Consider the following 14274-nt stretch of genomic DNA (forward strand, 5'->3'; position numbering starts at 1 on the left):
TGAATATCTTTGGTTTGAGCTCTCTAAGGTCCAGGATTATTCTGATGCTGAGGTGCAAGATTGCTCTGGAGGTGTGATGCAGGGCCGTGTTGGAATGGAGGTGCACGGTTGCTTTTAGACGAAGTGCAAAATGATTTTGGGATCCGAGATTTAGGATTGCTTTGGTGGGTAGTAGTGTTGAGTGTTAAGGTTGATTACTGGATCCGTTGAGACCATTTAAAGATGAGGTAAAGAATGGTTTTGCGATGTTGGATTGGTAGCGATGTTGAATTGGAAGAAGGGGTAGTCAGTTGTTAACCTACCTTGGGTACGGTCATTTAGGTTTAGGGAGACGAGGATCCTGTCATTTGTGGCTTACAAGACATCCATTCTCTGCTAGGCAGCTCGTATTTCCGTAACAAGTGCCACAACATGCTAAGGAGCAGGGTCAGATGACTGAACCGATGATGTAGAAGGTGAGGTGCAGGGCTCATATGTAGGAGAGGGTGTCCATCTGAGACATCCGTACACAAAGAAAACTCCTCTCTAGGGCTCATTGGGCAATGCCATCCATGACTCATTCGACACAGCGACTTCTTACGGGTCGATGACTGCGAAGCTTGAACGAGATGAGGCTTTCGTTAAAAGATGCGGGAGAAGCAATATCTCGAAACATAACCAGTATCCCAGCACCTGAAGAAGGATGAGGATTGGGGTTCCTCATGCATATGAAGTCTCCGAATGGATAGAATTCGCAGAGTGAAATGTCTTGGAGGTTGGGTGGGTATGGTGGAAGGGTTGGTCTAGAGCACTTCATACCACGATCAACTTTGTAACAGGGAACCCCTTATGTCTGAGCTTTCCCATGAGAGTGTACTGCCAGTAGGTGCGTTAAAGGCAGGAGACCAACCTCCACACTGTGAGGAGTGTCAGGTGCCAATAACTGTGGCCTGTGCTGTGGAAGCGTAACTGTGGCCTGTGCTGTGGAAGCGTAACTGTGGCCTGTGTTGTGGAAACGTGTGTGGTATTCTCAGTATCCAGAAGACCACGTTTAACCCTTCCCAATATACTCGAGCTTGCACTGGGAGACGAATGTCACGTCTTTGATTCAATTGGTTTCCTTAAGCAAAGCAATATTTCGTACAAGATTTGACTCTTTTAAATTGATTCTAATTATGAATATAAGGATTTCGTTAACATAAATTTTTGTGGTCATTTTTCTTTCAGGAAGATTTTTATATTTTTTTCATGTAAGTATTTTACTTTTTTAATTTCTACATATTTTGATTTAAAAAGAAAAGAAAGTTCGATGACCTTAGATGTTGACGCGGCATATATACTTATACATGGTCTATAATCTAGTAAGACGGCCAGAGTATCGGACAGACAAGATTGACACACGAGTGGTTAATGACAGGAGACAATCCTTCAACAGCGGTTCATGTTGTGAAAAAGTATCTAGTATTGTTGGCATTTAGGAAAAAAGTTTAGCCCCTTTTCTTTACATTTGAGAATGTGAAGAGAGACTGACATTTTAAATTTCATGGTATTTCTGGAGGAAATCAATACTTTATAAAGAATGTTTTAAATCATTTTAACTGTAGATACAACCATTTTATTGTTTTAACTCTTTTAAATCCAACATATCGATGTTCTTTTAATTCAAATCCATTGTATCAATCCTCTTTTCATTTTCCCATATAGATGTTTGCTCCTTTACAATCTTATATATTTGGTCAAGGGAAGAATATCCGTCGCTACTGGCCTTGTTGCTGAAGCGGCAGGTGATTCTGAACAATCGATCAATCCAGGTAGTTGCTGTTTGGCGCATAAGGCCTCGTTCCATGGGGTACCTTGTGCCAGGGTTTGTTGGTTATATCCTTCTGCGCTGATCGGTGTTCGTATACTCCATAGGCAAGGGAAAGAACACCCATCAATGATATTCCTGATGATATCTTGATGGGCAAATGGGATGTGCACAATCATGGCCGACGAAGACGTCTCTGTTTGGCTTGGAGCAGGGTCGAGATGATATGGCCTGGTGGCTGTGTTAAGCCACTGAAATTTTGCGTCAGTCGATGGATTTTCGGGAATGTTAGCTTCGTGTATACTCCCCCTCGAAGAGTGAAGGCAGGACCAGTGATTGGAGGTTTTGGGTGAAGGTCAGCGGATGGAGCTAGTGCGCTCACTGGACTGCACCAGTTCATATGAAGCAGACTAGGATAACTACGGCGAGGTCTATGGGGCTTGGTTATGCATAGAGAGCTGTGGATCCGATGCCTTATACATGATAGATAAAGAATGTGTGGCGGGGTGGCGACAGGAATGGATGAAGGCAGAAAGTGTGAATATACACATGTGTACATATGTGTATGTATATGCAGGTATGAATTGAGATGTATAGGTATGGATATGTGCGTTTGTGGGCGTTTATGTATAACTAGAACAGTAACCTTTAGGACTGAAGGCTTTCCAGGAGGTGCGCGGCGGTTGCCAGGTAGTTCGGGCGTGCGGGACCCGAGCGAGCAGCTGCTGAGTCAGCCATCCAGCCACCACTCTCGTGTCTCTCCCTCCGCTCTTTCATCCACTATCCCATTTCCCCTCGTCTTACCCCACACTTCTCTTCCCCTGGCCTCCACCGTGACCCTCCGTGACACTTACGCTACTGGCGTCTCCCCATATGACCCCCGTGACTAGTGTCATCTTTACGTGACGTTAGCTTCATCGCAGTTTCCATGTAATAGGCTCTTTCATTCGGTATGTGTCACCCAGTCTGTGGGGGTTACAATAACTTCACCTCAGTTTACGCATGTGGGTGCTGGAGCTCGTGTGTTGGCTCTGTGTAAGACGCTTTAACAATGGTTCTTTGTGGATATGCCACCGTTGCATTGCCGCTATTTACTGTGGTACTTGTGTAATAGTTGGGTATGAATGACGACGGTGTTAACGATGATGGGGTGAGATGCTCATGTCATCTGTGGCGGTGTGTGACGCCTTGAAGGATCGTAGGCTCAGTGGCAGACGTGTTATAATTGTCTCTTCATGACGTGTGAAAGTCGGCGCTTTCTCACCACTAGGTTATTCTCGGCTGTGCGAGTCTTCCTATGCTATTGTCGACGCGGTGTGTCTGGTGTTATTGTTGGCTCTGTTGTTAGACACGAGTTGCTTTAGATTGTCTCGAGTTCTGTTGCATCTAGGTCTGTGTTACGCCTGCCTTACACTAGCAACGTTGCTTGATTTTTCATAAAAGGTTATGGAACTCGGCACGAAAATATTTCTTGATTTGCTACGTCCGTCTTTGCTTTTGGATGACCTTGTGTGAGGCGGTATGTAACAATAGGTCAGTCAACGTAACTATACTATTATCATCATTGTCTCTGAGTCTTCGTGATACAGTGTCATCCCGCTTTATCCTGTGTCCCGCTTTATCCTGTGTAACCTCTTATACTTCAGTCGAATTTTAAGGTACTTCGTGTAGCCCTGGTGCTTCTATGTGTGACTTTCCTCGGCCTATGATCCAGTGTGATGTGAGTGTTTCGATGTGCGGCTGGGTGAATTATAGTGACCTTATTTGATGTTGCTCAACCAAACAACACCATACGAGACCTGTTGTTAAGTTCGGTAGCCCTCTTGAGCCTTTTCTAACTCCTTGTAAACCAGAGTAAATTAGTATGTAAATAAATTTATATGTAAACCATAACTCGTCCATTGCCTTATGACTTTATATAACAACCCAAAGAAGTTGCCTGACCCGATATGACCCGACCAAACCCTTAATGATCTGGCACGTGACCCACTTTGACCACGTACACCTGCACGCAACTTATGACTTTGAGTGTCCTTGCACTAAATGTATATGTTTCCGCTATGTCCTGACCAGCTGACCAACAGAAAAGTATTCCGAGGTGAGTATGATGACCATATTATCCCATGGAATACCACTCGTAATGAACAATTTAGCAAGTAAAAAGTAACTTTTACAGGAATTCACAGAGGTCGCACACGGCGTGTGGAAAAATTCAACCGGAAAAATGCATTTGACAGTTAATCAATGTTGGATATTATTTTTTTTTTTCCTGATTGAGTATTGGACAAGCCAGGAAAGATGGAAGCTGGGAATGGTCAACAGTGGTGATGCTGGTGAGCACTGGTGATAGTGATGGGATGGTGTGTTATTGGTGATAAGAGTGAGGGAATAGTGACGTTTGTGAAGACATCTTTTTCCTTTTCTTAAATCAAAGCGCCCCAGTCATGGCCCGAGGGAGGTACTCTCCAAATTAAAAAAGAACAAGAGGCGAAAGAAACTGACAAAAACGGAGAAACGGAAAAGAATATCATAGAAGTTTTTAAGAACCAATAAAATTCGCCATATATTTTTCATTGCTCTGCAGTTAGCCGATACAATATCCAGGTGAGAGTGGAAAATGTATCCCCGGAGACATACATACTGCAGCCAATTTTCTGATAGCATGACGTGAGATTTTCCACAATTTCCTTGTTGTCATCTTTGATATTTCCTAGATAGTTGGCTGTTACCAGCCGGAAAGCATTCCACGCTGTGTCGTCACCACCTGGGGATGTGGTGGAAATGCTCGTCTCTGGAGAGCTCGCGGGTCTGTGGATCGACGGAGACTCCCTCCTTGATTTTCGCCTCGCTGAGCCTTGGGAATATCCCACAGAGGTACCAAAACGATGGCCCAATTTTATCCATAACCTTAATGAAGTTCCTCATGAGGCCCAGTTTGAAGTGCAGAGGCGGTAGCAAAATCTTGCTGTCATCTACCAGCTGTAAACTCTGTACGTTCTTTGTTCCAGTGACTGTGAGGAAGCCCAGTCCCTCTTTTGTAATGAGAAGTCTTTGCTCGTCTGTCCCATTCACTCAGGACACAGCAAAGCTTCGTGTAGCCCTGCTGCAGTCCAAGCAAGATAGCGACAACCTTCGAGTCGCCACAAATTTGCCATTGGCATTTCTTGTGGTTTATGCAGTTCAAAAGACCGTTCATGGTATTATGCGAATCCTTTATATGGACTGCATTACTAAATGGAATTGACGGCAACCCGTTCCCATCACGCAGCAGAACAGCTGTTAGACTCTGACGAGCGTATGAATAGCCTCCTCTCCTCAGGGTTATGACTGAGACTGAGAGCTGACATCAAACCGTCTACGTCGTTGCATGTGACGAGGTCATCTTCCATCCTCCGATGACTGGGAAAACGAGTCTGAAGGTTCCATGACGGGAAGTTCTTCACCGTGAGGGTACCGGGCGTATAGCAGATGGTATATTCGGATATCTTATAATCCACTTGTTTTTCTTGGAAATGCCTTGCTGGACTGGAGGCACCTTGCAGAAGTGACAGTCACTAACCTGATGTAAACTCCATCTACACTATAGGAACGGCAAAAGGAATCGATCAACTATTGCGACTCAACAGCCACGAAGGTTTGTTGCACGAGCATTACATCATACGTGTGGGGCCCAACTCTTGCCCTTGTTCCAAGCCTTACAGTTATCGGGGTTATGGTACTCTTCTATGATTCAGACATCACCTTCCCCACTAAGATAAAAGTCAATTGCACTTTTAACGAACTTACGAGACATCCTTTTTGATATTCGGCAAAGTAATCACTCAACGTGGGGCTTTAACACAACTGGGGCAGTACATTTCAGCTGTGGCAGGAAAAAGGCATATGGTACTGTAAGAAGCAACAAGTATTGTATTCATAAAACGAAATTGGCTTGCAGTCTGATCACGATATTTAAGCCAGCTCCAACTCGAATACAAACTTAGGGATGGGAAACAACAAGTACTTGACAAGAGCACGATACGAATAGAAACGTCAGGAGACGAGAAAAGACTAAGAAACGAGTACGACACGTGTGCACCGTGTGACTCCCCTTACGGAAATGATAAGCAGCAAGTTAGGCGATGCAACATTGGGATGTTGACTGCATTATCCACTTCCCGCACTCTGGGTTGCCAGGTCTTGCCTCAGAGCCGCACAAACCATGACAGTCGTACATATTGGTACCAACCCCGTATCATCCAAACAAGAGCCAAGCAACAATTTCAGTGGGGATTAATTATTTTCATTTCCGAAACGTATTGGCTGTTGATCAGTGTTAAAGGTGAGCGGCAGCTGTTGTGGCGACCGACGATGGAGATGAGCCATAGTGACGTTGGTGGAAGGTTGTATCGGCGGAGGTGCACGATGATTCATGATGGTGACGGTCGTGTGGAGAAGCGATGATGATGACTGGCGATTGCCCCACCACCACCACCTCCTCCTCTAGCGCTATCAATTATACTTTAGTAGTGAAGATTGGACGAATTCGCGGGGACTATGCTTTGATTTTCTTCGTGAATTTCTCGGGCGAGGCTTCTGTCTCTCTCTCGAGTGAACAGCCACTGGTTATTGTTGTGGATATGGTGTCATACATCTCTTCATTCAAATCCATGGCTCAACCTTCATTGCTTTAAAGTCATCCGGGCGAAGGATTTGGATTATATTGGACTGAAAAATTATCATCCCTACGACTTTCATGCAACTTTTATTTCTAGTCCACACCATCACAAATTTATCATTGTGGTGAAGTGCGCCGTTTTTCAGCGAGGTGATAACCCTTTCATTCGCTGTCTTGCTTAACTGGTCTTTGGCCAAAAACTGTATCATAACTTCTGTTTCTCCACCTTTCACTTCACGTCTCTGTTCTGTTTCAATATGTTTCTCTTGCTGACAAGAGCCACTTCCCTTCTTTTTCCTTCTTCCATTAATCTGACGATAAAAATCACACATTCCTACAGCTACATGTGCACATATATGGTATATGCTAATTCATATGTCCTCTCTGTTTACATATAGTCTAAAAGGTGTACAGACTAGGCAGTATCCCTCCTCGTATTCAGAGGGAACATTGCTTGCTTTTCTCTTTTGCTTCTCCTGAGAGCCTAAGATATTTTCTTCATTATTAGTCTAATTATCGTCCTACTGCTTTGACTTGTCTGTACGTACCATCGCGTTCTTAGTTCCTAATTACAGAAGGCGGATCAGGTGCATGCAGCCTTTCTCCTCGCATTCATGCAGGTCGTAAACCCGCGTCCATAGTGTTATGGTGAGACACTCGCGAACTTTCACATTGATATAAACTCATCTTGTCTCTCTCCACCTGACGTAATATCTAACCTGATTCGTGAAGCGAGACCAAAATTTTCCTTTCACATATTTACCTTCACATACAAAACTGTCCATTGCTTCCCATCACAAATCATTCATAAGGCTTCTTGATCACGTATCTCTATCCCTCGACACCCTCATTGTATGTCTGTCTGTTTTCGTGTTCTCCCTCTTCTTTTTCTTGCATGTACAGTGTCATATATCTCCACCATCCTACTCTCTGCCGCTATGTTCTACATGATCTTATGGTAGGATATATCCTTCAGACATCTTTATCATGGTTTTCCCGAGGCCAGGGCCACTAGTGATGTACTATGATACTGTTATTGGGGAGATGCCGCTGATAACTGTGTCACAGCCCTGGATACCTTGAGGTTAATTTTTATAGGCTGTGAAATAAGGCTCTGATCTCAGAACAACCCATTTCATATCTTTTCCCTCGTCTGTCTCGCTCTCTCTCTCTTATCCAGCTTTCTCGAAGGTGTGGTCAGATCTGTCATTACTGACGGCTTAGCTTAGTCTTTCCATCCCTGACCAACGGACTGTTTCTCTCAAGGGTAGCCATGTCTCGCACCTTTGTTTTCGTTTTTTTGTTCATTCGATACATTCCGTCTTCTGTAGATGGAGTAAATTCAATTTCTTTTCAGGCCAGTCCATCCTATCCTGCTCTATCGTAATAGCTACTTGTGAAGACCTTGATTTGGACAGGATTTCTCGTTGGTGCAGAATTAACTTGGTTTGGTTCGACGCCTCTGAAGCTGTTTATCCCATGTCTCTCTCGGACGCCTCTCGACTTTATCTCTGATGGCGCTGCAGGGCCACCACTCATCACAGTAAACATAAATAGGGTTGTTGTAATTTCTGATCTATCATTGAAACCTTGCATCACACACAAAACAAGAGAGTGGCCTATGAGAAGCGAGAGATCGCACCTAGACGCCAAGTGACTGGTCAACTTTCCCGTGTAGGGAATACTGCGCACGCTTGTGAGACATCCCATACATAGCTGTACTGCGCAGCGGACAGAGTCTAGCCTAAAACATTTCAACTAACAACTTTTCCCGTATTATTTTTTATCCCCACTGTTGGTTCCTCTGTTCCATATTATGGAAAATGATACTGAGGGGGGAGAAGTTCCAGCATCTGTGTGCAGTTATGATCCTTCCATTGTTGAATTGGCAGAGTATTGTGACACTCCAATCGGCAAAGGGTTGTATAGACTTGAGAGCTTTGTCGTAGGAAAGACTTGTAAACAGCTTGATCTGTCTTGATCGCGTAATAAGATATACGACATGCGCGGTGCCAGACACGACTACCAGAAGCCATGCGCATATGAACGGAAACGGCCCATTTCTGCCTCGCACACACAAAAGCGCGCGATCGCAGTTTCCAGCATTCGCGGGGTATCGCTCGAAAACAGAGGCCACATCCATTCTTTAGCTGCCATGCGTAATGCACTGAATTCACAGCTTCCTATCCACAACCAGGCCCCATAGACCTTCCCATGGTTTACCCCCTACCGCTTCACATGCCCTGGTTCAGTCCACTGACAGTATGCCGACTCCAGTTGTAAGGGCCTTGTTCCACCCCTTGCTGGCAGGTGAGGGCCCTGCTGTCGACAGCTTTAAGCTTCCACTTGAGCGGATGTTACAGACCAGGCGAAGAAGCCTCCGCCTCCTGCCGGAAGCGACGACGCATCCGGGGGAGGCGATGACTCTTCCAGCGGGGGTGGTGGTGGGGTTCCTCTGCACATGCCAGACGAACTCTTGCATCACCAGCGAGTGTAAGAAGAAGAACGACAAGACGTTTGAAAGGACAGTATGGCGAGAGGGAGGGGAAATGCTCAATGAAGATGATGTGAATATGAGGTGGACAGTGTATTTTGAAGGTCTGTTGGATTAATGTTGGGCAACTCGGGGCTTGAGTGCCAAAGATGACGGCTGAAGAAGTGTTTTGATGGCAGTTTTAATCATAATGACTAAAACCTCAAACCGATGAGTTTGTATGAATTTGAATTGCTACTTTGAGTTGATTTTCCGAATTTACATATCGTATATATACTTGATTGTGATGCTGATATTTGCCAAAAGACATTGTCCTTACCATTTCTCCTCCTTACGTGAACCGCTGGCAACAACATAGGTTCAGTAGCGACTTCCAAGTTTCGCCCTGAATCATGCACCTTGTGTCCCGCTAGACAATTCCCGCATCGAGACCATCTATCATTCATCCATCCTCATTAATTTGCTTTTTACTCTGGATGAATTTAATCAACCAAGTATCACGCCAATTCTGGAGTTTGTCTCTATCCCATTCTAAGTTGATGCAGTCCTCCTCCCTCCCTACTCTCCAGGTGAGCTTGGCATCATCCACAGATATATTCAGGTATGAGTAGAGTCCTTATGATGGGTCATATACTATAATCATGAAGGACAATGGTCGCAGGATTATGCCCAATGCCACACCAGCTCATTTCGAGAAGGCTTTTTAGATGAGCGTCCTTTGTTCCCAATAATATATATATATATATATATATATATATATATATATATATATATATATATATATATATATATATATGCAGGTAAAACCAAAAGAAAACGAAAGTTATTTTCTCTTTCCTCTTGGTTTTATCTGCATCTTTTGTACTCTACCTGTTTACTTGTTTTAGCGAGCACGCGCACACAGACAAGCACACATATGATTATATAACTATATGACAGTTAGAGACTGCGTGTGGACGAATGTGGCCTTTGTTGTCTTTCCTGGCGTTATCTCGTTCGCGCGCGGGGGGAGGGGGGTTCTGTTTCATGTGTGGCGGGGTGGCGACGAGAATGGATGAAGGCAGCAAGTATCAATATGTGCATGTGTATGTATGTATATGTTGAAATGTATAGGTGTATATATATATATATATATATATATATATATATATATATATGAGCGTGTGCGGGCGTTTATGTATATGCATGTGTATGTGGGTGGGTTGGGCAATTCTTTCGTCTATTTCCTTACGCTACCTCGCTAACGCGGGAGACGGCGACTAAGTAAAATGTATACATAATCTATTTATTCCTTTCCCCATCCTTTTGCTTGACCGCAGTTTCCTGCATTAGCCAAGTAGCACTATTAGCAGACGAAGAAGGACCCCATCCACTCGTATCCATTCTCTAGCTATCATGCTGTGTAATGCACCGAAACCACAGCATCCTATCCACATCCAGGCCTCGCTGACCTTTCCATGCGAGTTTTGGGGTGTGTACGCAAGTGAGAATAACATATTCAGACATACTTTATTTCTGGGATAGCAGTTCTTACACTCAGGCTACAGATATTTTCCCCGACTTGATGTCGCTGTGGGTGATTACAGTGAGGAGGCGTCCGTGGTATGTTATGTCCCGCCTCTTCTGTTTAGTTAGAATCGATACTTTATACTACGTCCCCGGCAGACACAAGACCAGTGTGAGGATTGTAAGGTCGTTGCCTGACTCGTGAACACGCGACCGCCAGGGTCAAGCCACTCGAACTTACTCGGGAACTGTTTGTTGGAGACATTTTAGGTTCAACTGTTTCCCAGATATATTTTGGGTTTAGCTGTTTCCCAGTTACATTTTGGGTTCAGCTGTCTCCCAGTTACATTTTGGGTTCAGCTGTTTCCCAGTTACATTTTGGGTTCAGCTGTTTCCCATATACATTTTGGGTTCAATTGTTTCCCATATACATTTTGGGTTCGGTTGTTTCCCAGTTACATTTTGGGTTCTGTTGTTTCCCAGGTACTTTTTGGGTTCGGTTGTTTCCCAGCTACATTTTGGGTTCAGCTGTTTCCCAGCTACATTTTGGGTTCAGCTGTTTTCCAGTTACGTTTTGGGTTCAGCTGTTTCCCAGTTACGTTTTGGGTTCAGCTGTTTCCCAGTTACGTTTTGGGTTCAGCTGTTTCCCAGTTACGTTTTGGGTTCAGCTGTTTCCCAGGTACGTTTTGGGTTCAGCTGTTTCCCAGGTACGTTTTGGGTTCAGCTGTTTCCCAGGTACGTTTTGGGTTCAGCTGTTTCCCAGGTACGTTTTGGGTTCAGCTGTTTCCTATATACATTTTGGGTTCAGCTGTTTCCCAGTTACATTTTAGGTTCAGCTGTTTCCTATATACATTTTAGGTTCAGCTGTTTCCTATATACATTTTGGTTTCAACTGTTTCCCAGTTACATTTTGGGTTCAACTGTTTCCCAGTTACGTTTTGGATTCAACTGTTTCCCAGTCACGTTTTGGGTTCAGCTGTTTCCCAGTCACGTTTTGGGTTCAGCTGTTTCCCAGTCACGTTTTGGGTTCAGCTGTTTCCCAGTTACGTTTTGGGTTCAGCTGTTTCCCAGTTACGTTTTGGGTTCAGCTGTTTCCTATATACATTTTGGGTCCAAATGTTTCCCAGTAACATCTTTGGTTTAGCTGTTTCCCGGATACATTTAGGGTCCTTTTCTCGGGTACATTTTGGGTTAGACAGTTTATCACATACGTTTTGGGTTCCACACGAATACCGTACATAAGCATCGGGGAACTTAATGTAAGGATAATCACGAGTTGCAAGAAAATAAAGAGAACGGAACTAAACCATTGTTTGACCTACTTATGGGAGTCAATTCTACAGCTTTAAAGTTCCCCCACCAGGACGCAAAACAAGGTAGGAATTATTTGGCAGCCCTATACGAGAAAACAAAATATTTAGGTCATTCCCCCCTTTTACATGTGTAGTAATTTTGCCTTTAACATCCATGGAAAATGAATATATAACCGTATCCCCTCCTCTGGCTTTTATCATTAGTCCAATTTTTCGCGTTGTTGATTGGATATTACAGGAACACTACAGCCTTGAGTACAGCCACGCTCGTTACAGGGTGGGGAGAACTGAGCGTGAAATGATCTGCTGAGGTTTACGTACATGATAACCTGCAGGAGACGGGGGAGAACATGATGCGCTTTGGCTTGGTGGCCGAGCATATAACCTGTGATATTTTTACTGTGGCTCCCAGAGGCTAAGGGGGGATGGTAAGATGAGGCTAGCGTGTGTCTAGGTTGCTTAGAGAGAGAGAGAGAGAGAGAGAGAGAGAGTGTGAGTGTACCATACCACCTACGAGCTCTCTCAATCTTCGCCTATGGGCAAAGCCAGAGCACAGAGCTTATCACACGTATTGCATGTATAACAACAGTGTTTCTCCCTGCTCTCTAGCACGTTTCACAATGGCCAGTCCTGAGTTCACCAGGGAGTAATGGAGAAAGAGGGATACAGTAGTTGAGAAAGAGCTAAAGAGAAAGAAAATCTCGGACAGAAGGTGAGAGTACCTGCGTACGAGTACACACGAGGACGTAACGAGTACACGTGACGACGTAACGAGTACACGCGACGACTTAATGAGTATACTCGACGCCGTAACGAGTACACACGACGACGTAACGAGTACATACATACTAGATTTCGCTATAGTACGACTTGCGTGATGTATAATACTATGTTCATCTCGGCTGCCAGCTGCGTTACACTGTAATCTACACTTCGTTTACCTGGGATCGATTCCAACCACAGGTCGAGTATGCTTTTAAATGTTGCTTTAGTTATACGCATTTCTGGTTCGTATTTCTCCTCTTGGTGTATTGAATAGTCGTATGTAGATTCTTAGTTGGGTGTTCATTGATGTGTTTTGGGTATGTTCCATGGTAATCTAGAGAGAGAGAGAGAGAGAGAGAGAGAGAGAGAGAGAAATACTTACGACAGGATTTGCGAAAAGGTAGGGCTAGCGCGTATTTCTTGGCGCAGGAAAATCTAGAGTTTTTATCAAGTGTCATATGTGAGATGGAGAGATCCGTATGCTTATGGACCGAATGGCATCATCCCATGGGTGGGTGAGGCAGAGAGATAAGACATCAACCTAGGGAAAGAAGTGAAACTTGACAGCTGCTGAAGTGCTGGCTCGCTTCACAGGGTTAGTGACGGCTGAGAACTATGAGCCAGCACTTCCATGGCTCTTAACTTTTCACTTTTTTGACCCAGGTAGCTTGTCTTTCACTCCCCCATGTGGGCTGTCGGCACTCAATCGTCAACCACAGTCTCAACAGCTCGTATATATATATATATATATATATATATATATATATATATATATATATATATATATATATATATATATATATATACCACATGATAACGAGTAACTTACACCAGTCGTTCTTGGTAACTCCTCACTCCTCCTGCTGTGAGTGCTGCACACTAGCTCTGCCTCGTAAGTGAATAAGTAAGGAGTAAGTGAGTCAGTCTATCTTGTTATCCGTCGTTTTCTCTCATTTTCCCCTGATGAGAGAGAGAGAGAGAGAGAGAGAGAGAGAGAGAGAGAGAGAGAGAGAGATGGGGGAAGGAGCCAAGCTAAGGAAGATTCACGGCCAGGGCTTACCAGGGTGGCGGCGGCGGGGGAGCCTGCTACCCAGAATGCCAACACCCAGCCATCAACCCACCCGCTCGCCGCCAGCCAGCCAGGCTGGCCTTCAAGGACACCACACCTAAACTTTTTACGATCGTGGTTCCTTTGGATCACACGCACGTGTGTGATTACTGTCTCATTATTAGTGATTGCCACTTGCTTATTATGGAGTTTTCTTTTTCTTTAACCACTTGAGCGGCCTCGCCTCGAATTCTTGTGTATGTGTACATCTATACTATGTAATAACTACGATAAATCATATTGGATTTAGTCAGCCAATCGGCTGAAAATACACAGTTCAGGTATTACAAATGTTACTGCTATTAGTTAACTAATCATGCAAGAGCTTATGGTTAGGGTGAACTGGATAGTTCCACACTTCTCATAGGCACAAGGGTGAGGTACATCTAGATAGACAGTGTGCTAGACATACAGGGATGTTTACAGAATATAATGCCTGGTTTCTACTTTATGAACTTGACCGAACATTAATCGACGTATAGCTACAGTAATACAGTGGTTGACATACCACATGGCTTGTGCACTTGCATAGCCATGCACTTGTTCGTAGATTGCTTAAGTAGTTCACAGTGGCAGGTATTGGAATGTTCTTATCTCTCTATACGAGCTCTGATTGGATAACGTCGGTTGTTGTGTGTGTGTGTG

General features: G+C 44.2%; 1 long non-coding RNA gene across 3 annotated transcripts in view; it reads left to right on the forward strand.

Annotated features, from left to right (window-relative positions):
- LOC139754908 (uncharacterized) overlaps positions 1-14274 on the forward strand; it is a 136548-nt gene that overhangs the window by 37645 nt on the left and 84629 nt on the right. The window contains exon 3 of one of the 3 annotated variants that reach the window (XR_011713975.1): positions 7801-8196. The exons of the other annotated variants lie outside the window; for them this stretch is intronic. This is a non-coding gene — a long non-coding RNA (uncharacterized lncRNA). Of the gene's footprint in view, positions 1-7800; positions 8197-14274 lie in introns of those variants that run through there. 3 annotated transcript variants of the gene reach the window in all.

Source organism: Panulirus ornatus, chromosome 18, assembly GCF_036320965.1.
Source record: "Panulirus ornatus isolate Po-2019 chromosome 18, ASM3632096v1, whole genome shotgun sequence".
Lineage (NCBI taxonomy): Eukaryota > Metazoa > Arthropoda > Malacostraca > Decapoda > Palinuridae > Panulirus > Panulirus ornatus.